This window comes from Rana temporaria, chromosome 2 (assembly GCF_905171775.1).
Source record: "Rana temporaria chromosome 2, aRanTem1.1, whole genome shotgun sequence".
Lineage (NCBI taxonomy): Eukaryota > Metazoa > Chordata > Amphibia > Anura > Ranidae > Rana > Rana temporaria.
Window position 1 is genome coordinate 99,709,491 of NC_053490.1, and position 24,086 is coordinate 99,733,576.

Below are 24,086 nucleotides of genomic sequence, written 5' to 3' on the forward strand. Positions count from 1 at the left end.
CAAGTTTGAGCACATTAACCAAATCAGAGTTTAAATAACACTCTGATCTCCCTCTAAATTTAAATAACACCAGTACTTTGAAATAACCAGGTGCTACAGTTATTAATAGAACAACTCCACAGGAATACACAACACAGTTCCGTTTGTAGTTTACTTAAAGAAAAGCAAAGTTCAGGTTAACATTTGTCAGTCAAGACCTGTATAAGTACCCAGGAATCGGGAACACTATGCAATCAATGAAAGCAATAAGTAACAATATGACAGACTCCCCAACAACTTGTGGTGTGTGTGGGGTTCTGTGGCTTAAGAGAACCCCAGGCCAGCCTACGATACCTCTAGTACACACCCAGTGAAATAATATCAATATCCAAGGTGTGTCCCCTTTAAGAGCAACCGCGCAATGTCCTGGAAGCAAAGCTTTGCATTTTATTAACTTCACCGGCAATTTAGGAGCTCTGTGGACAATATCTGGATGTGGTATTCTATGAAAAACATTAAAGGTTCCTGGGCAAAGCCCCCTCACCAAATCCCCCTCACCAAATCCTATACACAATCAGCAGTCCTCCCCTGAGCGGTCGATTCATCTTTTTTTTTTTTTTTTAAATCTCTTTATTAATTTTCCTCTTTCATATTCATATATACATTTCACATTTCACAGCTTGAATTGTTAAACTTGCTCAGAAGTTCTTATAAAATCATATTTACAATCATTTCATCACATTCACATAAAATACTCTAATACTTTTACATTTTTTTTACAGTTGATATCTTCCTTATCCCTTTCATCCATTGGTGTGTTTTTTTCTCTCATTTCCATATCCCCCTATCCTGAAGCCGTCATAACATTTTCTATCCAATTCTTCCATATTTTCTCATATTCCTCCCCATTTCCTCTGTTATCATATGTCTCCCTGTATAGTGACAGGTTACTATTTACTAGATTTTTCCACTGTGCTAACGAAGGGGCTTCCACCTTTTTCCAATTTAGGACTATTGCTTTTCTTGCATAGAAGAGCAGCAGGTCCACCTGTGTTCTTCTTTCTATAGAGGCCTTATTTTCCTCCACTAGTCCTAGTAGGCAGATCTCTGCCTCTAGGTCAAGCGAGACTGCCGCCACCTTATCAATTGTTCTCAAAATCTCTCTCCAAAATGCCATTATCTTCGGACATAACCAGAATACGTGGATAAAGTTTCCCGGAAAAACCCGCACATATCCAACAATTTTGAGAATTTGATGGAGATATTTTAAACATTTTATACGGTGTATAGTAACTCCTGTGTGTTATTTTAAATTGAATTAATTTGTCTCGTAGTGAGACTAAAATCTGGAATGGAAATTGATATATCTCTCCCCAATTTTCTGCAGATAGATTTGGAATATCTCTTATCCAGCACTCCCATAATTTATTCATATTTGACGGATCTGTTTTTATTAAATAGGTATATAGAGTTGAGATCATTCCTTTTTCCCTTTTTTTTCTCAGTAATTGTTCCAAATCTGATTCTATTAGCTGTGGAATCCCTTCAGGGAACTGGGCCGATAAGGCGTGCACCAACTGCATATGTCTGAAGAAGTAACTCTCAGGGATGTTCCAATTCTGTTTCATACCTTTAAATGAGAGTATCTATCCCTCATGTATTACTTGTGATATTTTTGTAACTTCATATTTTGTCCATGCCCTGGGGTCTTGTACGGAACCTAGATGTGAAAGCTCTGGGCTTTTCCATAGTGGCATATTCGGAGATATACCTGTTTTTCTGTTCCTTTCTCTTGCCATAGTAGTTTTTCATATTTTTATTGTTGTCCTCATTGATGGCGTTAGATCTTGCCTACATTTTAACCCACGAAATGGCAATGCCTGCAGTGCCTCCACAGACTGGACCACTGCAGCTTCCACCATTGTAGCGGGATCATATCCATCAGGGTTTAACCACCTCCCTATTGTCACTAATTGTGCTGCTAAGTAATATTTATAGAAATCTGGGAAAGCCAAACTCCCCTGTACCACTGGGCGCATCAATGTACTTAGTTTTATTCTGGCTGATTTATTTTGCCATATAAATGAAGACAACATATCATGCAGCTGTACAAAAAATTTTTTTGATAGACATTGCAGTGAATTTCTAAATAGATATAGCAACCTGGGAAGAATCTTCATTTTTATTAGATTTATACGCCCCAATAGATACAGGGGGAGTGTCTCCCATACCTTTAATTTTTTCCTATACTCCTGTATTACCGGGTCTAAATTCAACTCTTTATAATCTTCCACCTGTCGTGTCATTATTACGCCTAAATATTTAAATTCAGTTACCCATTTTAGTGATAGGGCTGGGCTCGCTATAACCTGTGCTCCTTGGTCTATAGCAAATAACAATGATTTGTCCCAATTTACCTTAAGTCCTGTAATTAATGAAAAGGTGTTCAATACCTCCAGAGCTACCTTCAGAGATGGGTCTGCATCACTCAAAAATAACAACATATCATCGGGCATATAGGGCTACCCTCTCCTCCAACTATCTCTTCACTTGTGATTGGATCTACCAAGGCCTCCCTCTCCCTATCCGACAACCACCCCGAGGGCCACCCGGTCCAATAGGTCCGACATGGCCCCCGGTTGGAAGTCGGACGGGAGAGAAGAGGCATACAACTCACTATAATAGCTACTAAAGGCCCTCAGAATCTCATCGGGTTGCTTTACTCTTGTTCCCTCTGTCACCTCTATCTCTGCTATAGTTGTAGCTTGGTGATCTTGTTGTGCCAATCTGGCCAAGAACCTCCCACTTTTATCTCCTTGTTCAAAGATATTTTGCCTCTTTTTATGTGCTTCCAGCCTAGTTATTTCCTCCATATGCAGCTGTAGCTCCCTTTGTGCAGCCATCACTAAATCAAAATTGGAATCATTTGAGTCTTGACTATATTTTTCCTTATTACATTCTACCTGTATTTGTAACACCTGTGCTCTAGCCTTCTTTTTTTTATTTACTGCTGCAATATTTGAAATATATTGTCCTCGTAGATATGCCTTGAACGCATCCCAGACTATATCCACGAGGATGATCCTTCATTATTTTCCCAATATTCATTTATTATGGCTGTCATGATTTCTGCTATTTCTGGATATAACACCCATTGTGGGGACAACCTCCACAATGCTGCATTCCTGGAGCTGGGAATTCTAATAGTAATGAGTAGAGGGGCATGATCCAACAGACCACTCGGTAAATATACTACTTCTGCAATGTCTATCAACATTGCAGGATCTGCAAATGCTAAATCTATCGTGGACGCTGTTTTATAAGAAGTGGAATAGCAGGAATACATTATTTTTTCTGGATTTCTCCACCTCCATATCTTTGTTACCCCTGTCGTTTGTGCCCAATTATATAAGTCAGCTGAGTGGTGTCTAGGGGGTCTTGGTCTATCCAGCTCCACAGAGAGCACTGCATTGAAATCTCCAACTAACTACAACTTTGCTGGAAGATATTGGATAATTTTTCCCATTATCTCGTTTAGAATTCCAACTGAGAAAGGGGGTGGAATATATATTGCTACTACAATGCATCTTTGCTGTCCAATCGTATACAACAAAATCACATATTTCCCTTGTATATCTATATGGGCTTTTTCCACCTTCCCCGGAAAAGACTTATTAATTAGAACTGATACCTCTCTATCATATGATGAATAAGTGGCATGATATTCCTTTTGTATCCAAGCTTTTTTTAAGGTTTTTATCTTTTCCCCCAATTAATGCGTCTCCTGGAGTATGATCAGTTGGGGGCTATATTTTCTTATATATTGGAACATTAGAGCTTGTTTAAATTTAGAATTCAATCCTCTATGCCTTTCAATTTAGAAGGGGGTATCTTATGGAGTCTTAAACTACACCTCTGGACATTTACATACAACATTCTTACAACAACCCTTCTTCCCTCCTCCCTTCCCACCCTATCCCTCCCCACCTTGTCCTTTGTTCCAAAATTCCATCCATACCTGGACAAGAGTAGAGAGACACTTTGCTTATCCATTTTTTCACTGATGATAGTATCTGTTCTATAATCAGTACCCAACATATCCCACACTCCACCTCTCCCCAAAAACAACCCAAATCAACCAAAAACAATTTCCCTTTCATTCATCCGTGTGATGGACTTTGCGGTATTTTTTACCTTTTTACCAATGTCTTATTTATCTCTAGCCTTTTCACATATGGAATCCGTAGTTATTTTAAGAGGTTTTTGTTGTCATTCAGGCTATATTAACCATACAGACATCTTCCCCCCTCTTCTCCTTCCTTCCTCCCCCACATACCATGGGGAAGAAGGGAGAAGGAAGAAAGAAAGAGAGAAAAAAAAAAGGAACTCCCATTTACCCTTTCCTTTCCTTCCCTCCCCTCCAACCTCTCTCATCCCTCTCTTAGTGAATTTGTGATTCTGATGACTGAAAGGCGTAATTTTAATTAAATGTGCGTTGTATTTCCCCTTTTCCTTCCCTTCCTCCCTCCTTCCCCCCCTCCCCTCACCCTTTCCCTCCCAACGAGGAAAGAAAGGCGTAATTTAAATTAAATGTACGTTATATTTCTTTTTTTCCCCTCCTTCCCTCACCCTTTCCCTTCCAACGAGGAAGAAAAAAAAAAAAAAAAAACGATTTACCTTTTCCCCTTCCTCCCCCCCTCCCTCGCCCGTCTCTTAGTGTATCGTGGTTCTGATGCCTAAATGGCGTAATTTAAATTAAATGTGTGTTATATTTCCCCCCCCCTCTTCCCTCACCCTTTCCCTCCCAACAAGAGAGAAAAAAAAAGGGGGAAGTCTATATGTGCATACATATATACACACACACATATACAAACCCCCCCTTCCCTTGTGTGATTTTAATTATTGTGATTCTTCAGCTTTAGCTGCCTTTCTCATACATTCTTTTATAATGTTCTTAATACCTGTAACGGTCAGGGGTTAACGTGGATGGGACTTCAGTCTCCACTTGTATACCCCAGGGATGGGGGGCAGTTGGCCCAGATCCCCAACAGCATGATGAACTGAGCCCAGTCATCCTGTCTTCTCTCCAGTGGCTGAAAGGACTCCAGGGTGAAGGGCCAGTCCAGGCCTCTCCTCAGCGGCAGGCATGTTCTCTGAGAGAGGCAGAGGTTGGCTGGGTGAGTAATGCTCTGTTTGGAGCAATTTATTTGGGCTACTGTGTGGATACCAGCATTGGAGGAATGGAACTATGGACTAACTTTGGAGTCAACCCGTCTGGGGTCTCCTCCTGTGTTAGTCTCCTGCCGAAAGGGGAGACATGTAACGGGAAGGCCCGTGGGACCCAGAGGCTCTTGCAGGGTGTGGGGTACTCCTGTTTCAGCTTCATCAATGACTCTTGTGTCTAGGGTCATCCTATGTCCACTAGGGGCATAGGATGAATGAGAAAGTATATCTCGGATTACATGAGATGGGACAGTAATGATAATTCACAATGTATTGCAGGATATCTTGAAATATTACAGGTTGTTGATTCTAAACCCAACCGGTCAATAGAGTGATTCATTCATGTGGGAACACAGACTGTTAAGGGGGTAATTAAGTCTGCTACAGTCATGTAAACGAACCTTAGTTTGGCTTCTAAAGACCTTTTCATTGTGTTATGCTAATTGACACTGTATTGTGTGAAGTTCTATTGATGATAATGTGTGTTGTGAGTTACAATACCTGTCGCCGAGAATGTGTTTCCAGCACGATGGCATCGCGCTGATTCTCTGCGACATGGTACCGACATCTCGCACTCGCTGGAATAGAAAAAGTACATTCCAGGGAGCGCGTCATAGAAGCAACGGGGATCCGACTTGGATTCCCGCCAATTCTAGCCGCGGCGTTTGGTATGAATCATGAGGGGGAACTCCACGCCAAATTTTAAATAAAAAAAACGGCATGGGTTCCCCCCAAGGGCATACCAGGCACTTAGGTCTGGTATGGATTGCAAGGAGAACCCCCTACGCCGAAAGAATAGCGTGGGGGTCCCCCACAATCCATACCAGACCCGTATCCAAGCACGCCGCCTGGCCGCCATTTATTCATAAGTCTTTCAGTTTATAGTCCATATAACATGATTATAGCAATGTGATAGGTTGTTTAACCATAATATGTCCATCCACAAATTACAGCCTCCACAAGGGGATTAGAAGCAAATTCCAGCAGGAGCTACAGAGTATAAAAGAGAAGAGAGGTGCCTCTAAGTGTAGCAATATGGTTACATTTAATCATAGGTGCACAGCCTATTGCATTAGGGTGTGCACCCCAAAGCTCAAACACACATGTGTGTGTGTAAAAATATATTGTGGCAGTAGGGCAATGTACAGCATCGGTAGAGCAGTGGACTAGGTCAGTAGGGCAGAGGTTGGTGTCAGTAGTTAATTTTTTTTTTTTATTTTATTATTACATTTTTACAATTGCATTATTTTTTAGAATATTTTTATACAGTCATTTTTATTTCTAGGTTCCCCATTGGGGACTTTGGTGAAATATTAGGGGTCTAAACAGGCCCCCGATGTCTCACTTTTGAGACAAAGAAAGAGACTGAGGACAGAGATTACCCAGTCCCTTTCTCTGTAGCCAAGCAGCTGGGGGAATCTGCCCAGCACAGGGTGATTAGGGTGTGCCCAGGCACACCTGGCACACCCTGTGCGCACGCCTATGCATTTAATGAAGGTACAACATTTAGCAACTCACGTCGTTGATGATTAAAAGAGGCACATCTAAGTATGCAGGGATCTGGGGTAAACTGATCCACATAGATCATCCTCCTCTCCGTCGGCTCTCAGCGCTGTCAGTCTGCAATTGTGACCGAAAAGACTGCCTTGCAGTAGAGCGATCTGAAAGTGAGGCTTGAACCACTCGTGGAAGGGACAAAGGTAAGTGGTCTATGTGGACAGCTTTAACATGGATACTTAGATGTGCCTGTTTTAATCATCAACTTTGTTAGTTTCTAAATGTTGTACCTTCATTAAATGTAACCATATTGCTACACTTAGGCCTCGTACACACGACCGAACATGTCTGCTGAAACTGGTCCGCGGACCAGTTTCCGCGGACATGTTCGGTCGTCTGTACGGCCGACCGGACAATTTTCCGGCGGATCGGACAGGTTTCCAGCGGACAAATGTTTCTTAGCATGCTAAGAAACATGTCCGCTGGAAGCCTGTCCGTCGGACATGTTCGGTCGTCTGTATGACTCACCGGACATGTCCGCTCGGCCGAAAGCCCTCGCATGCGTCAAAGTTATTCGACGCATGCGTGGAAGCATTGACCTTCCAGGGTCGCCGCGTCATCGTTGCGGCGACGGCGCGGCCACGTCACCGTGTTCGCTGTCCGCGGGAAATTTGGTCTGATGGTGTGTACAGCCATCAGACCAAAATCCGCCAGCGGACATGTCCGATTGAAAACGGTCCGCGGACCGTTTTCACCGGACATGTCCCGTCGTGTGTACGAGGCCTTAGAGGCGCCTCTTTTCTATTTCACACTCAGCTGTGACCTGATGTTACGAATTATATCAACACATCGCTTGTATATCAAGTCAAAATGTATTAAAAAATGTTGCTTGTCTTGCAAAACGCTCTCAAACCATGTTACTCAAAACCAAGGTTTTACTGTGTGTGAGTATATATATATATATATATTATATATAGCCAACTTCCAGTATATAGCCAACTTCCCCTTCCAGACTAGACTAGCTCAGTGCGCTCACCTCAGGGTGGCGGAGGGCTGGGAACACTGACATCACACCCCCCCCCCCCACCTCCTTCTTCAGGGCGGAAGCTAGGGAGATCCAAAGCACACAGTGTGCAGTGGAAGATAAAACTAATTGAAGATACGCATAAACAATAATAACCTCATGGGGAAAATATTTCACACCCTACACAACACAAATCACATATATGAGAAGAAATGGAATCCATGGTTCACCCATTCTAAACATTTCTTCAACCCCGAAGAATAATACTCCTTATCACAGTTTATTAAAAATCTTGAGAAGTTTATTAAATATATTGGATACTTCTATTAGCATATCAGTCCACCATTGTATTGTACTTATTCATTAATTGTATAGATTAATATCATTTTTCTTAACTCCAAACCTTATGTAATGCATTTCTATTGAATTACGACACCACTTTCTGTACCACTCTTGTTTTCTTTTGTGTACCCAATATAAAAGTTTGTAAACAAAAAAAATATTCAGTTTGTTTAGATTTGCGTACTATAAGGATGCACATATAGCATCTGAGACATTTAGTACAATGGTTATGGCAGTGAATCTATATATGTCATAAAACCCTTTGCACACAATCAGACAAAAAAAAAAAAAACCTTCAAAGTCACCCTATACTTTAAATAGGCATATGAAACCACATTTTATAGCTATCTACAAGGTCTGGTTACTCACCTGCACAGCACAATGAAGAGTAGAATGCATGCATAGATCGGAAAAAGTATTTATAGGTCGTGATAAAGGGGTGTGACAACCCACCCCCTATAAACTTTTATAATTAACAGTTTGTTAACTGCCATGCCCTTAGATGCATCTAAGTAGATCAATACTGAAAATTAGCATGTTTAATTAGCACAATATCTGTTTAAGCCAGCGACCTATCTAAGTAGATCGATACTCTAAATAAGCATTCTTGACTAGCACAATATCTGTTTAAGCCAGCCAGCTATATCAAACCTTTTTTTGCCTTTCCATATATGCTGTCTAGATCTGTAAGTGCAGACTTTTTATTTTAAAGGTTTCATTCTACTTACCTTCAGGTATGAACAGTGTATGGCAGTGTACAGTGGGTTAACTAAAGTTATGTACTTTAGATCTTCCATTATGCCCCATTCTGAATGGTCTCTGCTCCTGTACTTTTTGATTACAGTCACCTGAACTTTGTCAGTAAGTTCCATTAAAGGTTTTGCTAGGATGCCAAGTGACTACCGTATTTATCGGCATATAACATGCATTTTCAAAAATAGGGTACCCAACTTCTAATGTCCAAATTGTTGCTGCTAGCCCAATACTATTAGAAAAAAAGGGGGAAGGAGACTCCCAGGGGCTTATGCGCAGCTGAAAAAATTGTAGACTCTTGAATAAAGTTTTTATAAATGTATTTATTAATAAGTATCAAAAATTGTTGTACATAAAAGAATGAGGAAAAATGGATCCAATACATACAGGGATAACATTAAGAGCTCTGGTATGCAATTGATATATGATGTTCACATATAGATATCTATATCTCACAATGAACATATGCAGTAAACCGTTTGGCTGCCACATATGGATTCCAACGCATTTCGATCATTTAAATCGTACCGATCTTCTTCAGGGGTTATATATTGATATCTATGGTGCATTTCAAAAATCAACGTTATTAGTACATTATATCATTATATTAAATATTTATATTTGATCAGGCATTATATCTGTATGAGTTGAGAAAACAGTACATGAAACTGACATCATACGTCATATGAAACACCATAGAATCTAAACCACAGTGGATCATAAAAACATGGTGGCCAAATTCTCCATAGTGGCCATGCAGACGAGCAGGGCCGCTGATAGAAATCATGGGGCCCCGTACAGCCTACCTGACGGGGCCCCCTTCAGCTCCACCCCTGGTCCCGCCCCTGGTCCCTCCTTTAGCCCCACCCTGGCTCCGCCCCTGGCCCTTCCCAAGATTCCATATTGTGCTGCAGACAGTGCCACCCATTCCATGCCGCCTGCCAATGCCATATTGTGCTGCAGACAGTGCCACCCATGCCACCAATGCCGTAATGTGTTGCAGACAATGCCACCCATGACACTAATGTCATAACACATGTGCTGCCTGCTGACAGTGCCATCCATGCCGCCAATGCCATTTTGTGCTGTAGACAGTGCTCACTATGCCGCCTAATGCCATTGGCGGCATGGGTGGCACTGTCTCTGCAGGCAGCACATGCGTTGTGGCATTAGCGACATGGGTGGCTCTGTCTGCAGTAGATTACAGCATTGGTGGCATGGGTGACACTGTCTCCCATGCCGCAATGTGCTGCAGACAGTGCCACTCATGACGCTAATGTCATAACGCATGTGCTACCTGCTGACAGTGCCACCCATGCCGCCAATGGCATTTTGTGCTGCAGACACTGGCGGCATAGCGGCATGGGTGGCACTGTCTCTGCAGACAGCACATGCATTATGGCATTAGCGTATTGGGTGCCACTGTCTGCAGCACATTACGGCATAGGCCATTTGGCGGCTTGGGTGGCACTGTCTCTGCAGGCAGCACGTGCTATGGGCAGACAAAGCCACCCATGCCACAATGTATAGGTGCCATTACCAGAAACAATGCAACTAGAGTAATGCACTGTTACTACAGGTACCATGCTACAAAACAATACTGGTAGTAGATCTTGAAGCCCACCTCGCCCCCCCCCCCCAAGCAAGCACACACCTGACCTGTGTCTAAATTTGTTGGCTGGGCCCAAGGAGTCACGTAGTATTCCTGGTGATCCTGCTGCTGCCTGGACTTGAGGGTCCCCGACTCCCCGCAAACTATTCCAGATGATCATCATGGGATGCCTGTGCTGATATCTTCTGCCGCCGCTGCTCTCCTTCAGTCGCCTCACTGCTATTTGTTCACAAATAGGTGACGGCACTACAGAGGACGCGCTGGCCGGGACTTGAGACAGCATGGCATGAGGAGCGGGCGCGGATGAGGTGTTCTTCCGCGCCCGAAATACGAGAAATAGTCCCTCCCCTGCCGCGGCCGCCACATAAGAATGAATATAGCAAATAATAATAAAAAAAAAGGAAAATGTACAGGGGAGGGGGGGAACGGGGGGTTGGTGCGGTGCGGTTAAACGGCTGTTTGGTGGTGGACGATGTTAAGGGACCCTGATCGTCTTTTTTTTTTTTTCACATTTAACTACTATTTTGTTCAGGTTGACGGGCCCCCCTGCTTGCCGGGCCCGGTACAACTGGGCCAGCTGTACTGGCCTATCAGCGGCCCTGCAGACGAGCACCAGATGAGGGAGGTCCGGGTTTGCCTACAAGAGGTCACATGTGGTTATTAGACTGACATTCGGGTGAAAGCCAGGATGGGGGGGGAGGGGAGAGAGATAGGCACACATACTATAAATACATCTATATATATAAAACTCAACGTGTGTGTGTGTGTATGTATGTATGTATGTATGTTCCAGCATTACGTCCAAACAGCTAAAGATATTAACATGAAACTTGGCACACATGTTACTTATATGTCAGCAACAAACATAGGATAGGTGGTTTAACCCTTACCCACCCCCATTTGCCATGGTCGGGGTTTTTCTTTAAAGTCCCATTCAACTCTATGGGAAATACATGTTACTTCATAACTTCCAAACGGCTGTACATATTTCGATAACACTTGGTCACATGTTACTTATTTGTAGTCAGAATCTTCACCCGTAATACGTAGTGACCCCAACCACCAAGGCCTGTGGCGTGCCTTGGCCTAGCTGGACGGTACGCCTAAAAGAGGGCATACCCTGAATATGAGAATATGAGAAATGAATAATGAAGCCTATACCTGAAAAGGGGGGCCGGGAGGGTGGGAATCAGGAAAGAGACCGACGCTGGACCCGGCAGAGAAGGGAGGATAAGTACTCCCCCAGACTCCGCCTACAAACACAGGCCGGCCTCCGTCCAGCCTTCCAACTTGTAGTCAGAATCTTCACCCGTAATACGTAGTGACCCCAACCACCAAGGCCTGTGGCGTGCCTTGGCCTAGCTGGACGGTACGCCTAAAAGAGGGCAAAAGACACAAGATAGGTAATGAAGCTTTATTGAAAACAGAGTATATTTAATCCAACAGGGTGGCAAACGCCCTACGCACCTCCAAGTGAGGTTCAGGGATATATCTACTATAGCAGGAGGAACTCCAGCGACCCATGTGCTTGATGATGTATGACGGGACCCCTTGCTTGGATGCTGCGGACGCTGCCCCAATTCTAAAGGAATGTCCGGAAAAGCGCCCTGGATTCAGATGCAGCTTGGCAAGAAGAATCCTGACGTGCCCAATGAATTGTTTGGCGGTGATAGGATGCGCAGGAAAGGGGAGCAACGGACTATCCCGGGGTGAGTTTGAGAATACCCTGCAGAGAGAGTCGAGCACCTCAACCGGGCACCAGCGATTGTGAGTCTGATAGTACTTCACCACAAACCCCTGACCAATCTGCCTGGTCTTGTTGTTGGGGAGCTGTAGCTCGTAATGCTCGGGAAACCTGGTCAGACTCCCTCTGAGCAAAACTGGAGCATGGCAGCTGGCTCTGGCCACCTCCCCGGGACGGAGGAACCCAAAGAAACTGAGGTGGATGGCAGCTTTAAGGACCAAGCTGGGACCCATACCAAAAGGGGAAGAGGACAGAATATCCGACAGGTCGCGGAAAATCTGCCCGGTGATGGGTTGACGGGATAACCGTGAGGACCCCTGAGTTCTCTGGATACCCCTCAGCACGGCTTTTAGAGGGTGAGCAGCAAAAATGGACGGCCTGTCCGGCACTTGTAGGGACCTGAAATGCTGAACCCCTGCCAAATATGTCTTGATGGTTCTGGCCGATAAGGTTAGCTCACTATGGCAATAAGCAGAGAACGACATGAAGTATGAAGAATCTGTGGGACCCTCACACGGAAATAGAGACATGAATCTGAGAAAAACCCTCCAACCCGTGGTGTATGCCTTCAGCGTGTTCCTGGACAACGACCTGTTGGCCAGCTCGACCGCCTGAGACCGGAAAAAACTTAATCCATGACCAACAGTGCCAAGGGGGGAATTGGCTGGCCCGTCCGATCTGCTGCCGGATGCTGAAAGAAAAATTGTGGCATGTTGAGCCGAGATAAGGCATCTGCTGCACCGTTCTGATCTCCCCTAATAAATTCCCCCTGGAAATGAAATTTATACGACAAGCCCAGCCAAGTCAGCTTGCGCATAAATGACATGATCAAAAGGGATCCTGACCTGCCTTTATTGATAATTCTGGCTGTAGCCAAATTATCCGTAAAGAATATGACTGACTTACCTGCCCAGCCAGGGCCCCAAGTGACTGCCGCCGCCAGGATCGGGTAAATCTCAAACAATGCAGAAGTGAGAGCAAATTTTGGCAGATGGGACACCTCTGGGGGCCAGCGACTAGCTAACCATTGCTGACCAAAGATGGCGGAAAACCCGACCGAAGCGGCAGCATCTGAAAAAACTCGAGGGGAATTCTCTGAAGGCTGCGGGATGAACATGGAGATACCATTCCAGCGACAGAGGAACTGATCCCACATGATCAAATCGGCTTGGGCATCCCTTGGCAACCTGACCGGGGAGTCCGAATCCTGACCCTGGGGAAGCACAGCCAGTAACCTGGACACAAACGCCCTGCCCTGAGGAATGATCCTCATGGCATGGTTGAGCATCCCCAAAAGAGACTGCAAGTCCCTTTTTGAACATACCGGGGAACGGACAAACTGATGGATGACCTGACGAATCCTGGCCAGCTTCTCCAAGGGCAGGCTAGCGACCATAAGCTCAGAGTCCAGCGTGATCCCCAAGAAGGTGATGACCTTGGCTGGGCCCTCCATTTTATGAGCTGCTAGCGGGACGTCTAACCCTGAAAATAAACCCGTAAGCACCTGCAGATCCCTGGGTGGGCGCCCAGGGTCTTCCAACAACAGGAAGTCGTCAAGGTAGTGAATGACCCTTTGACAACTACCGTAGTCCTCCAGGATCCAATGCAATGCCCGGGCAAAGGTGTCAAACAAAAACGGACTGCTTTTTGAACCAAACGTTAATTTGGTAGCGAAAAAATACTGCCCTCGCCATTTGATACCATGCCACTGCCAGAGGGCCGGACTAATGGGAAGTAGTTTAAAGGCGTCAGTGATATCCGCTTTGGAAAGCCAAGCACCCCTACCCAACTGTAGGATGTGTTGGATAGCCAAGTCAACAGATGCATATTTTAGTGAAAATTCCTCGGAGGGGATGAGTGAGTTGAGGCTAGGAATATGAGAGGAATGAGGCGCAGACAAATCGTAAATTAAACGGAATTTATTAGAAAATTTGCCGGAGACCACCCCGATGGGGCTCACCCTCCACATGGAAAAGGGGGATGATGAAAAGGGGCCGATGAGGAACCCCTTGGCCAGCTCTGCTAGAAGCAACTCGTCGACCATCACTGGGTTGTTCTCTGCAGACCTTAAATTATTACACTCGAAAGTTTCTGTTGGCAGGGTGATGAGGCCAGTATGAAACCCTGCAGAAAACCCTTCCAGCAAAAACTGCCTGACTGCTGGTGCTGGGTGGTCCTCAAGGAGATCCCCTAGCAAAGAAACGTTGACTCGGCTTAGTCAGGCTGTGCTAATTGGCTTGATCAAGCAGGCGGACTTGGGGTGGGCCCTGAAGCAGTTAGCGCAGAATGCAACAATCTACACTGGTTGAAATTGCAACCTGCATAATTGTAGTTGTTACACAGCTGCGCTTTCCCAAGGTATCGTATGGGTCTACCCAATTTGTCCACCTGCCCCAGGGTTCCAGCAGACCCCCCTGCCACCTGCCTGGAGGGCCCTACCTGACTGGAGGCTTCCACATTGGAGCACCAGGCCGTGGTATGAGCCGAGGACTGGCAGCTGGTACATACCGGGGATTTTTGACCAGCAAAGTGTCTGCAAAATAGCTCCATGTCAATGGCCCCCCACCATGACACCACCTGGAACTGAGCCCAGGTAGCTGCCACCTTAGCCGCAAAGGATCGGTGGTAATCATAAAAAATTGTGCCACCGTATTTATGGGCCAGATCCACAACCTTATGAAGATAAAGGTCCAACTCCTCCCTTCTACCTGGGCTAACAGCACAGATGATATCCCTAAAAATACCAAAAGCCAGCACAAATTCCGATACACTGAGTTTTCGACTCAGCCTGGGGTCTTTGGTCTTTAGAACTACAGATACCTCCCCACAAGAAAAAGATTTGTTCTCCGACACATCCTGAGCCGCTATGAGCAGGGAGGCCAAGTTAACATCTTTCCCCTCCAAGATGTCCTTTTTGATGTTGGCCGGGATGAAATGGGCTGGAGATACCACAGGTGGGGCAGCCGACGGAGATGGTACCGCTGAAGGGAAAGTAGCGACATTACCTGCGGCTGGGCTTGGGAGCGCTAACGCTGGGGATGCTGAATCCACCACGGTAGAGGCTGGTATTACTGTATTAGCCACGGCCCGGGCCTCCATCACCTCCATCCTTTCCTGCAACTGGACCATGGAGGTAGCCAGTGTGTTAAGCAGCGCATGGACCTGTACCAATGCGTTATGCACCGTCGCATGCTCAGCGCTGGTGGCGGGAGATGATTGTGACAGGGGTGGGAAGCATAGCCTAAACAGTTCTGCTTTCCTAGCCGAAGAGGGGAAAGGAATGCCTTTGCGGCGGAGTTCAGCCATGAGTCTGGGTACGGTCCAACTTCTCAAGGATGGTGAATTTCCGAGCTCCGAACCCCCGCGAGGCGGTGTAGGCGGGACGAACGAGAAGTCCTCGCTATCAGCCACTTGAGACATACCGAAATCTAAAGAGACAAACTTCAAAGAATAACATGAAAGCCCTCGCCCCTCAGCCAGCCCAAATGCGTGACAGCCTAGGTGGCCGGAAATAGCGCGTGATCTACCAAGCGGGACCCCGACCCTGAAATGATGAAACGAAATGAGTGAAATGAGTGAGCCCGAGCGACCTGCAGCGCGACAACAGGTGATTAAAAACGAACACTCAGGGCTACGATACCCACAGGAGCGTGGTGGGTATGTATAAATGAGAAATGATGGTGCCATACCAGACATGAGATGTACGGCGAGAAGATTGTGGTCCAACAATCAATTAATGACCCTCAGCCTGTACGGAACTGTAGACGTGACAGAACCAGAAAGCAATATGGACCTGGAAAAACTAACTATACCCCTAAAAGCGAGCAAATACGTACCAGCTGACACCGGGAAGACACTGTAATCCGACCTGAAAGAGTTAATACCATGTACCAACGGAGAAATGAGCGCAAGAAATGTATAACCAGACAACAGAAATGAATGTGGTAACGATGTGAAATTGCCGCCCTAAAGCGACCGCATCCCCCACCCGAAATGCCCAGTGAGGTGGCAACTGCCCTCCTTGTAAGATTGAAGCAAACGCATGACCGATTGATCAATGAAAAAACCGCACGTCCGACACACTGAAGATGACCGACCTATCAGTGAAAGCCGCATGACAATTTACCATTGACAGATCGCATGCGATTCCCCCGAACCTGACTTACGACACGTACAGCCGACATGTTGCATGACAAACCCTGAAGACCAATGGTATGACGATCTGCCAAGCCAAACGCAAGACCGTCCTGACCAGACAAATCGGATGGTAGTTTTGCGCACGGCAACCGTGCAGTTACCCCCCCCCCCCCCCCCCCATCGCATTACCATCTTGTCAGACAAATCGCCTGACCGTTCCCATCAGACAAATCGCCTGACTGTTTCATCAGACAAAATCGCATGACTGTTTCATCAGACGAATCGCATGACTGTTTCATCAGACGAATCGCATGACTGTTTCATCAGACAAAATCGCATGACTGTTTCATCAGACAAAATCTCATGACTGTTTCATCAGACGAAATCGCATGACTGTTCATCAGACAAATCGCATGACTGTTCATCAGACCAAATCGCATGACTGTTCATCAGACCAAATCGCATGACTGTTCATCAGACAAAATCGCATGATCGATACATCGGACAAACCGTATGACCGCTTCGTCAGACAGATCGCATGACCGTTTTTATCTGACAAACGTATGACCATTGATCAAAGGCAAATCGCACGGCTGTTGCGAGATAATCGCGTGGTCGTGCCAGATGACCATGATGAATTGCCCCCCCCCACTACTGACTGAGACCGATCTTACCCCCCCCCCCCTCCCAAGACTGCAAATCTGTATGGGGAATACATGACACAGGGTGGTCAGCAGTCAACCAATAACATCAATGACAAGCCAGATGAATAACACAAATGCAGGCAGATATCAGGAACCCCCCCTCCCCTGGCCCCTAGCCCCTCCGGCCAGAACTGGCGACATGTATGATACCCCCCCCCCCTTGTGAGGCTCCCGGGGTTTCCCCTGTGGCTGCTGAAATGAAAGCTGTCAGCCAGGCCCCCCCCGTCAGCCAGCCCCCCCTGTCAGCCAGGCGGCCCCCCCCCGCTGCCACGAGGCGAATACACAGGTGAAATGTAAGCAGGGGACGCCAGTCCCCAATGCTGGTCGCGGCCCCCCCCCCTCAGAATACCTGAAGCCCTCGAGGCTTGGAGACGCACTGGAGCCGCGATCTCAGCTCCCTCCACGCTGGTTGGCGCCCGGAAATGACGTCGGCGGTCGCGGCGGAAGTGACGCACATCCACAGGAAAGAGACCGACGCTGGACCCGGCAGAGAAGGGAGGATAAGTACTCCCCCAGACTCCGCCTACAAACACAGGCCGGCCTCCGTCCAGCCTTCCAACATGTCCACTTAAACTATAGGATAGTTAATTTATCCCTTAACTACCCCCATTTGTGAGGGTCAGGGTTTTTGTTTAAAGTCCCATGCAAATCAATGGGAAATGTATGTTCCCACATAACTTCTGTACGCCTGGAGATATTTCAATAATACCTGGTACACATATTACTTATATGCCAAATAAAAATATATGGCAGTTAAATTAACCCTTACCTACACCCTTATATAAAAGATGGGTATATTTATATTACTATGATTTTCCTCCCCAAAAGGTTAAGATAGGAAGACCGGGCAATGCCGGGTATTCAGCTAGTATTTGATAAAATAAATAGGCCCCATGCACACGAGACGCTGCTAAACTCGAGTTCAGAGGCATTTGGGCATTTTTTTCAACTGCCCCTGAACACATTTAATGTTATCCTATGTGTCCATGCACACAATCACGTTTTTGGGCGTTTCAAAGCAGTTGGGTTTAGGGCCGTTTTTCCAAACCCAAAATTTTGGGTTCAGACGCTTTCAGCTTTCGCGTTTTAGACGCAAATCACGGCAAATCGCGTCAAATCGCGGCAAATCGCGGTACCGGCGTTTTGCCGCGATTTCGTTTATAGGCGTTTTTAAAGGTGACCTATTTTTTTACATTAGAAATCTCAAAAATGATGGCAAATGATGAAAAACCATAAAAAAAAACATAAAAAATGTAATTGCTTGCATTGCATTGTGGACAATCCACAACTTGTGGCAGGTGACGTGGCCAGTGGACAATCCACAACTTGTGGCAGGTGACATGGCCAGGTGACGTGGCAAGTGGACAACCCACAACTTGTTGTAGGTGACGTGGCCAGGTGATGTGGCAGGTGACGTGGCCAGGTCACGTGGCCAGTGGACAATCCACAACTTGTGGCAGGTAACATGGCCAGGTGACGTGGCAAGTGTACAATCCACAACTTGTGGTATGTGACGTGGCCAGGTGACGTGGCAGGTGATGTGGCCAGGTGACGTAGCCAGGTGACATGGCAAGTGGACAATCCACAACTTGTGGCAGGTAACGTGGCCAGGTGACATGGCAGGTGACGTGGCTTGGTGACGTGGCCAGTGGACAATCCACAACTTGTGGCAGGTGACGTGGCCAGTTGACGTGGCAGGTGACGTGGCCAGTGGACAATCCACAACTTGTGGCAGGTGACGTGGCCAGGTGATGTGGCAGGTGACGTGGCCAGGTGACATGGCAAGTGGACAATCCACAACTTGCGGCAGGTGACGTGGCCAGGTGACATGGCCAGTGGACAATCCACAACTTGTGGCAGGTGGGGTGGCCAGGTGACATGGCAGATGACGTGGCAAGTGGACAATACACAACTTGAGGCAGGTGACGTGGCAAGTGGACAATCCACAACTTGTTGTAGGTGACATGGCCAGGTGATGTGGCAGGTGACGTGGCCAGGTGCCGTGGCCAGTGGACAATCCACAACTTGTGGCAGGTGGTGTGGCCAGGTGACGTGGCAAGAGGACAATTCACAACTTGGCAGGTGACGTGGCCAGTTGATGTGGCAGGTGACATGGCCAGTGGACAATCCACAACTTGTGGCAGGTGACGTGGCCAGGTGACGTGGCAGGTGATGTGGCCAGGTGACGTGGCAGGTGACGTGGCCAGGTGACATGGCAGGTGGACAATCCACAACTTGTGGCAGGTGACGTGGCCAGGTGACATGGCAGGTGACGTGGCAGGTGGCGTGGCCAGTGGACAATCCACAACTTGTGGCAGGTGGCGTGGCCAGGTGACGTGGCAAGTGGACAATCCACAACTTGTGGCAGGTGACGTGGCCAGGTGACATGGCAGGTGACGTGGCAGGTGGCGTGGCCAGTGGACAATCCACAACTTGTGGCAGGTGGCGTGGCCAGGTGACGTGGCAAGTGGACAATTCACAACTTGGCAGGTGACGTGGTCAGTTGATGTGGCAGGTGACGTGGCCAGTGGACAATCCACAACTTGTGGCAGGTGACGTGGCCAGTTGACGTGGCAGGTGGCGTGGCCAGTGGACAATCCACAACTTGTGGCAGGTGACGTGGGCAGGTGACGTGGCAGGTGATGTGGCCAGGTGACATGGCAGGTGACGTGGCCAGGTGACGTGGCCAGTGGACAATCCACAACTTGTGGCATGTGACGTGGCCAGCTGACGTGGCAGGTGATGTGGCCAGGTGACATGGCAGGTGACGTGGCCAGGTGACGTGGCCAGTGGACAATCCACAACTTGTGGCAGGTGACGTGGCCAGTTGACGTGGCAGGTGATGTGGCCAGTGGACAATCCACAACTTGTGGCAGGTGACGTGGCCAGGTGATGTGGCAGGTGACGTGGCCAGGTGACATGGCAAGTGGACAATCCACAACTTGCGACAGGTGACGTGGCCAGGTGACGTGGCCAGTGGACAATCCACAACTTGTGGCAGGTGGGGTGGCCAGGTGACATGGCAGATGATGTGGCAAGTGGACAATACACAACTTGAGGCAGGTGACGTGGCCAGGTGATGTGGCAGGTGACGTGGCCAGGTGACGTGGCCAGTGGACAATCCACAACTTGTGGCAGGTGACGTGGCCAGGTGACGTGGCAGGTGACATAGCCAGGTGACATGGCCAGTGGACAATCCACAGCTTGTGGCAGGTGGCGTGGCCAGGTGACGTGGCAAGTGGACAATTCACAACTTGGCAGGTGACGTGGCCAGTTGATGTGGCAGGTGACGTGGCCAGTGGACAATCCACAACTTGTGGCAGGTGACGTGGCCAGGTGACGTGGCAGGTGATGTGGCCAGGTGACGTGGCCAGGTGACATGGCAAGTGGACAATCCACAACTTGTGGCAGGTGACGTGGCCAGGTGACATGGCAGGTGACGTGGCAGGTGGCGTGGCCAGTGGACAATCCACAACTTGTGGCAGGTGACGTGGCCAGGTGACGTGGCCAGGTGACGTGGCAGGTGACATAGCCAGGTGACGTGGCCAGTGGACAATCCACAACTTGTGGCAGGTGGCGTGGCCAGGTGCTGTGGCAAGTGGACAATTCACAACTTGGCAGGTGACGTGGCCAGTTGACGTGGCAGGTGACGTGGCCAGGTGACGTGGCAAGTGACACGCTAAATACACGTACACTGCTGCTCTCTCAGCTGCTCTGGTCTCACAAAATAGCTGAAATGGTTAAATAATATTGTTTTTTGAGCTTAGGGAGGGTCTTATGATGTTTCTTAACCAAATGCTTATAAACGCAAACGCGGTAAAACGCGGTAAATCGCGGTAAAACGCCGCGAAATTCGCGGCAAAAACTGGCGTTTTAAACGCCGGTTTTTGCGTTTGAAAACTTGTGTTTAGATGAGTTTGCATTTGCTTCTCGTGTGCATGGGGCCTAAGTACTCAGACAGTTAGTGTAAATAACATATATATAAAAGTATGTGCACCTCTCTCTCTCCCCTCCCACCCATCCTAGCTTTCGCCCGAATGTCGGTCTAATAACCACATTTGACTTCTTGTAGGCAAACCCGGACCTCCCTCATCTGGTGCTCGTCTGCATGGCCACTATGGAGAATTTGTCCACCATGTTTTTATGATCCACTCTGGTTTAGATTCTATGGTGTTCCATATGAGGTATGATGTCAGTTTCATGTACTGTTTTCTCTACTTATACAGATGTAGCGCTACCCCCGAAGGAGCCGCTGATTTGCTGTTGGGATCGGCGTTTTAAGCTACCTTGATGCAGTCTAGGGGTGCAGTTGGAGAAACAAAGCAGTGAGCGAAGGTCCAGACAGTGTATAAAGGTTTTCCAATGCTTTATTTCCAGGCCAACACAGCCAACATTAACATCAAATGGGAAAGGAAAAGGTTGATGAAGGAAAAGAGAGAAACCTTGCAGTGTCAGGCCTGGATATGAACCGAGCAGTCCTGCTCTCAGTAGTATCAGAATTTTGGTTCGTCGCCACTCTAGCCAGAGTGGGTGAAGTGCCCCCGGACAGACCCCTATTATAAGCCTGGCAGCCGAGGTGTCACTTTAGATTAGCTGGGAGGAACAGGTCTTTCTCACAGGCCTGGCTCTAGGGCCTCTGCCACAGGCCTATTACTTTAGGCAAGCTAGATGGATGATTGGAGCAAATCCTCCCAGTAAGTTTTAGCATAGGTCACCGGATGACAGCAAAGCATACCTGTCAGCATTCCAGTCACCAGATCCCCGATTGGTTCGTTCAAGCCCTGTTGGACAACCTGCCTCCAGGTTCTCCTCAAGCCGACCCCCCAATCGAACAGCACCCAGCCTGGGATCCTCTCAATAGAACTGGGGACCCAGTAAGTCACTGGAGTCCCTTTTCACCTCTGGATGAGGTTCTGTGTAGCCTGCAAATTTGGCCAGGTGGGCCGTGCTGGCAGGGTCCATGGATGCGCGCACCCTAAAGGTGGATTCCGCACCTGGAACCGGGACCCCGCGAAGATTTTAGAGCACATGACATCTGTCGCAGACATACTCTCCCCCAGCATGCCCCGCGAGGAAAAACTTCCCCGATTGGCCGCTGGGGAAAACTTGCTCCGCCAGAACCCCTCTGGCGCCAACTGCCGGCCAGGGATGGCATTGCATCCCTGGAGCATAGACTGACCCAGTGGACATTTCTGGAACGACAGAAGTCCCAATTTAGCAAATTGCGAATGGGAGCAAAATAACTCTCCCATTCCCCACTAACTTTAGCGTAGTGCCCATACTGAACGTTAGGGGGGCGCTACACAGATATAATGCCTGATCAAATAAAAATATTAAATATAATGATATAATGTACTAATAACGGTTATTTTTTAAATGCACCATAGATATCTATATATAACCCCCTGAAGAAGATTGGTACGATTTAAATGATCGAAACGCATTGGAATCCGTATGTGGCAGCCAAATGGTTAACTGCATATAGTCATTGTGACGTATAGATATGTATATGTGAACATCATATATCAATTGCATACCAGAGCTCTTAATGTTATCCCTGTATGTATTTGATCCATTTTTCCTCATCCTTTTATGTACAACAATTTTTGATACTTATTAATAAATCAATTTTTTCAGCTGCGCATAACCCCCTGGGAGTCTCCTTCCCCCTTTTTTTCTAATAACATGCACTTTTCCCCTGAAAATAGGGGGAAAATTAAGGGTGCGTGTTTACCCTGATAATGTAGGGGAAGGAGGGGGACGAGTGCCGCCCAGCGCCGACGGAATTCACTGAGCCGTCATCTCCTCTTTACTCAGCTCTCACTCGGCTATGACGTCACACACACAGTCCCGCCTCCGCCACTGGTATTGGACCAGTGTTCTGTCAATTACAAGAGCTGGTCCAATGCCGATGGTGTATGTGACTGCCGAAGCGACTGAGAGCCGAGTCAACAGGAGATGCCGGCTCGGTGATTCCCTCACTGCACGAGAGATGGTGAGGCTGAAAATGGGCATCAGGCTGAATTTATGAGAGGAGGGCTGCAAATGGGCACATAGGGCCAGATTCACGTAGATCAGCGGATCTTTAGATCCGCTCGATCTACCTGATTTAAGATCCGCTCCCGCAAGTTTGCGAGGCAAGTGGGTAATTCACAAACCACTTACCTCCAAACATGCGGCGGCGGATCGTAAATCCCCCAGCGGAATTCAAATTCCGCGGCTAGGGGGAGTGTACTATTTAAATCAGGCGCGTTCCCGCGCCGATTTAAATGAGCATGCGCCGTCCGCGGAATTTCCCGGTGTGCATTGCTCCCACTGACATAGCTAGGACGTCAATGGTTTCGACGTGAGCGTAACTTGCGACGCGCGTGTTTCTGAATCGGCGTACGCAAACGACGTAAGAAAATTTAAAAGCGACGCGGGAACGACGGCTATACTTAACATTGGCTGCGCCTCATAGAAGCAGGGGTAAGTATACGCCGGGAAAGCCGCTACGGAAACGTCTTAACAACACTGCGTCGGGTCCGCGTACGTTCGTGAATTTGCGTATCTCGCTGATTTACATATTATTCAACGTAAATCAGCGGGAACGCCCCCGGCGCCATTTTCAAATTGAAAATAAGATCCGACAGTGTAACACAGTGTAACACTGTCGGATCTTAGCCATATCTATGCGTAACTGATTCTATTAATCAGACGCATAGATAGGACCAGTGTAAGTCAGAGATACGACGGTGTATCAGGAGATACACCGTCGTATCTCTCTGTGAATCTGGCCCATAGTCTGCATTTAGGCTGCAGTTGGGCACATAGGGCCAGATTCACAGCGGAGATACGACGGAGTATCTCAGATACTCCGTCGTATCTCTCAGGCCCCGTACTCACGACCAAACATGTCTGCTGAAACTGGTCCGCAGACCAGTTTCAGCAGACATGTTTGGCCGTGTGTTGGCCCGAGCGGACCATTTTGGGACGGATCGGACAGGTTTCCAGCGGACAACTGTTTCCCGGACTTGTTTTAAAACAGTCCGCTGGAAACCTGTCCGCCCGGACATGTACGGTCGTCTGTAC

General features: G+C 47.5%; 2 protein-coding genes across 5 annotated transcripts in view; one reads left to right on the forward strand and one right to left on the reverse strand.

Moving 5' to 3' along the window:
• Window positions 1-8,548, reverse strand: part of LOC120929270 (hydroperoxide isomerase ALOXE3-like) — a 127,591-nt gene extending 119,043 nt beyond the window's left edge. For 2 of the 4 annotated variants that reach the window (XM_040340592.1, XM_040340589.1), the window contains exon 1: window positions 8,435-8,548. The gene's annotated coding sequence lies outside the window, so the exon portion shown is untranslated. The remainder of the gene's footprint in view (window positions 1-8,434) is intronic. The other 2 variants (XM_040340591.1, XM_040340593.1) reach the window with 2 other exon arrangements.
• Window positions 1-24,086, forward strand: part of LOC120928225 (hydroperoxide isomerase ALOXE3-like) — a 347,315-nt gene that overhangs the window by 248,018 nt on the left and 75,211 nt on the right. The gene's annotated exons all lie outside the window — the stretch shown is intronic.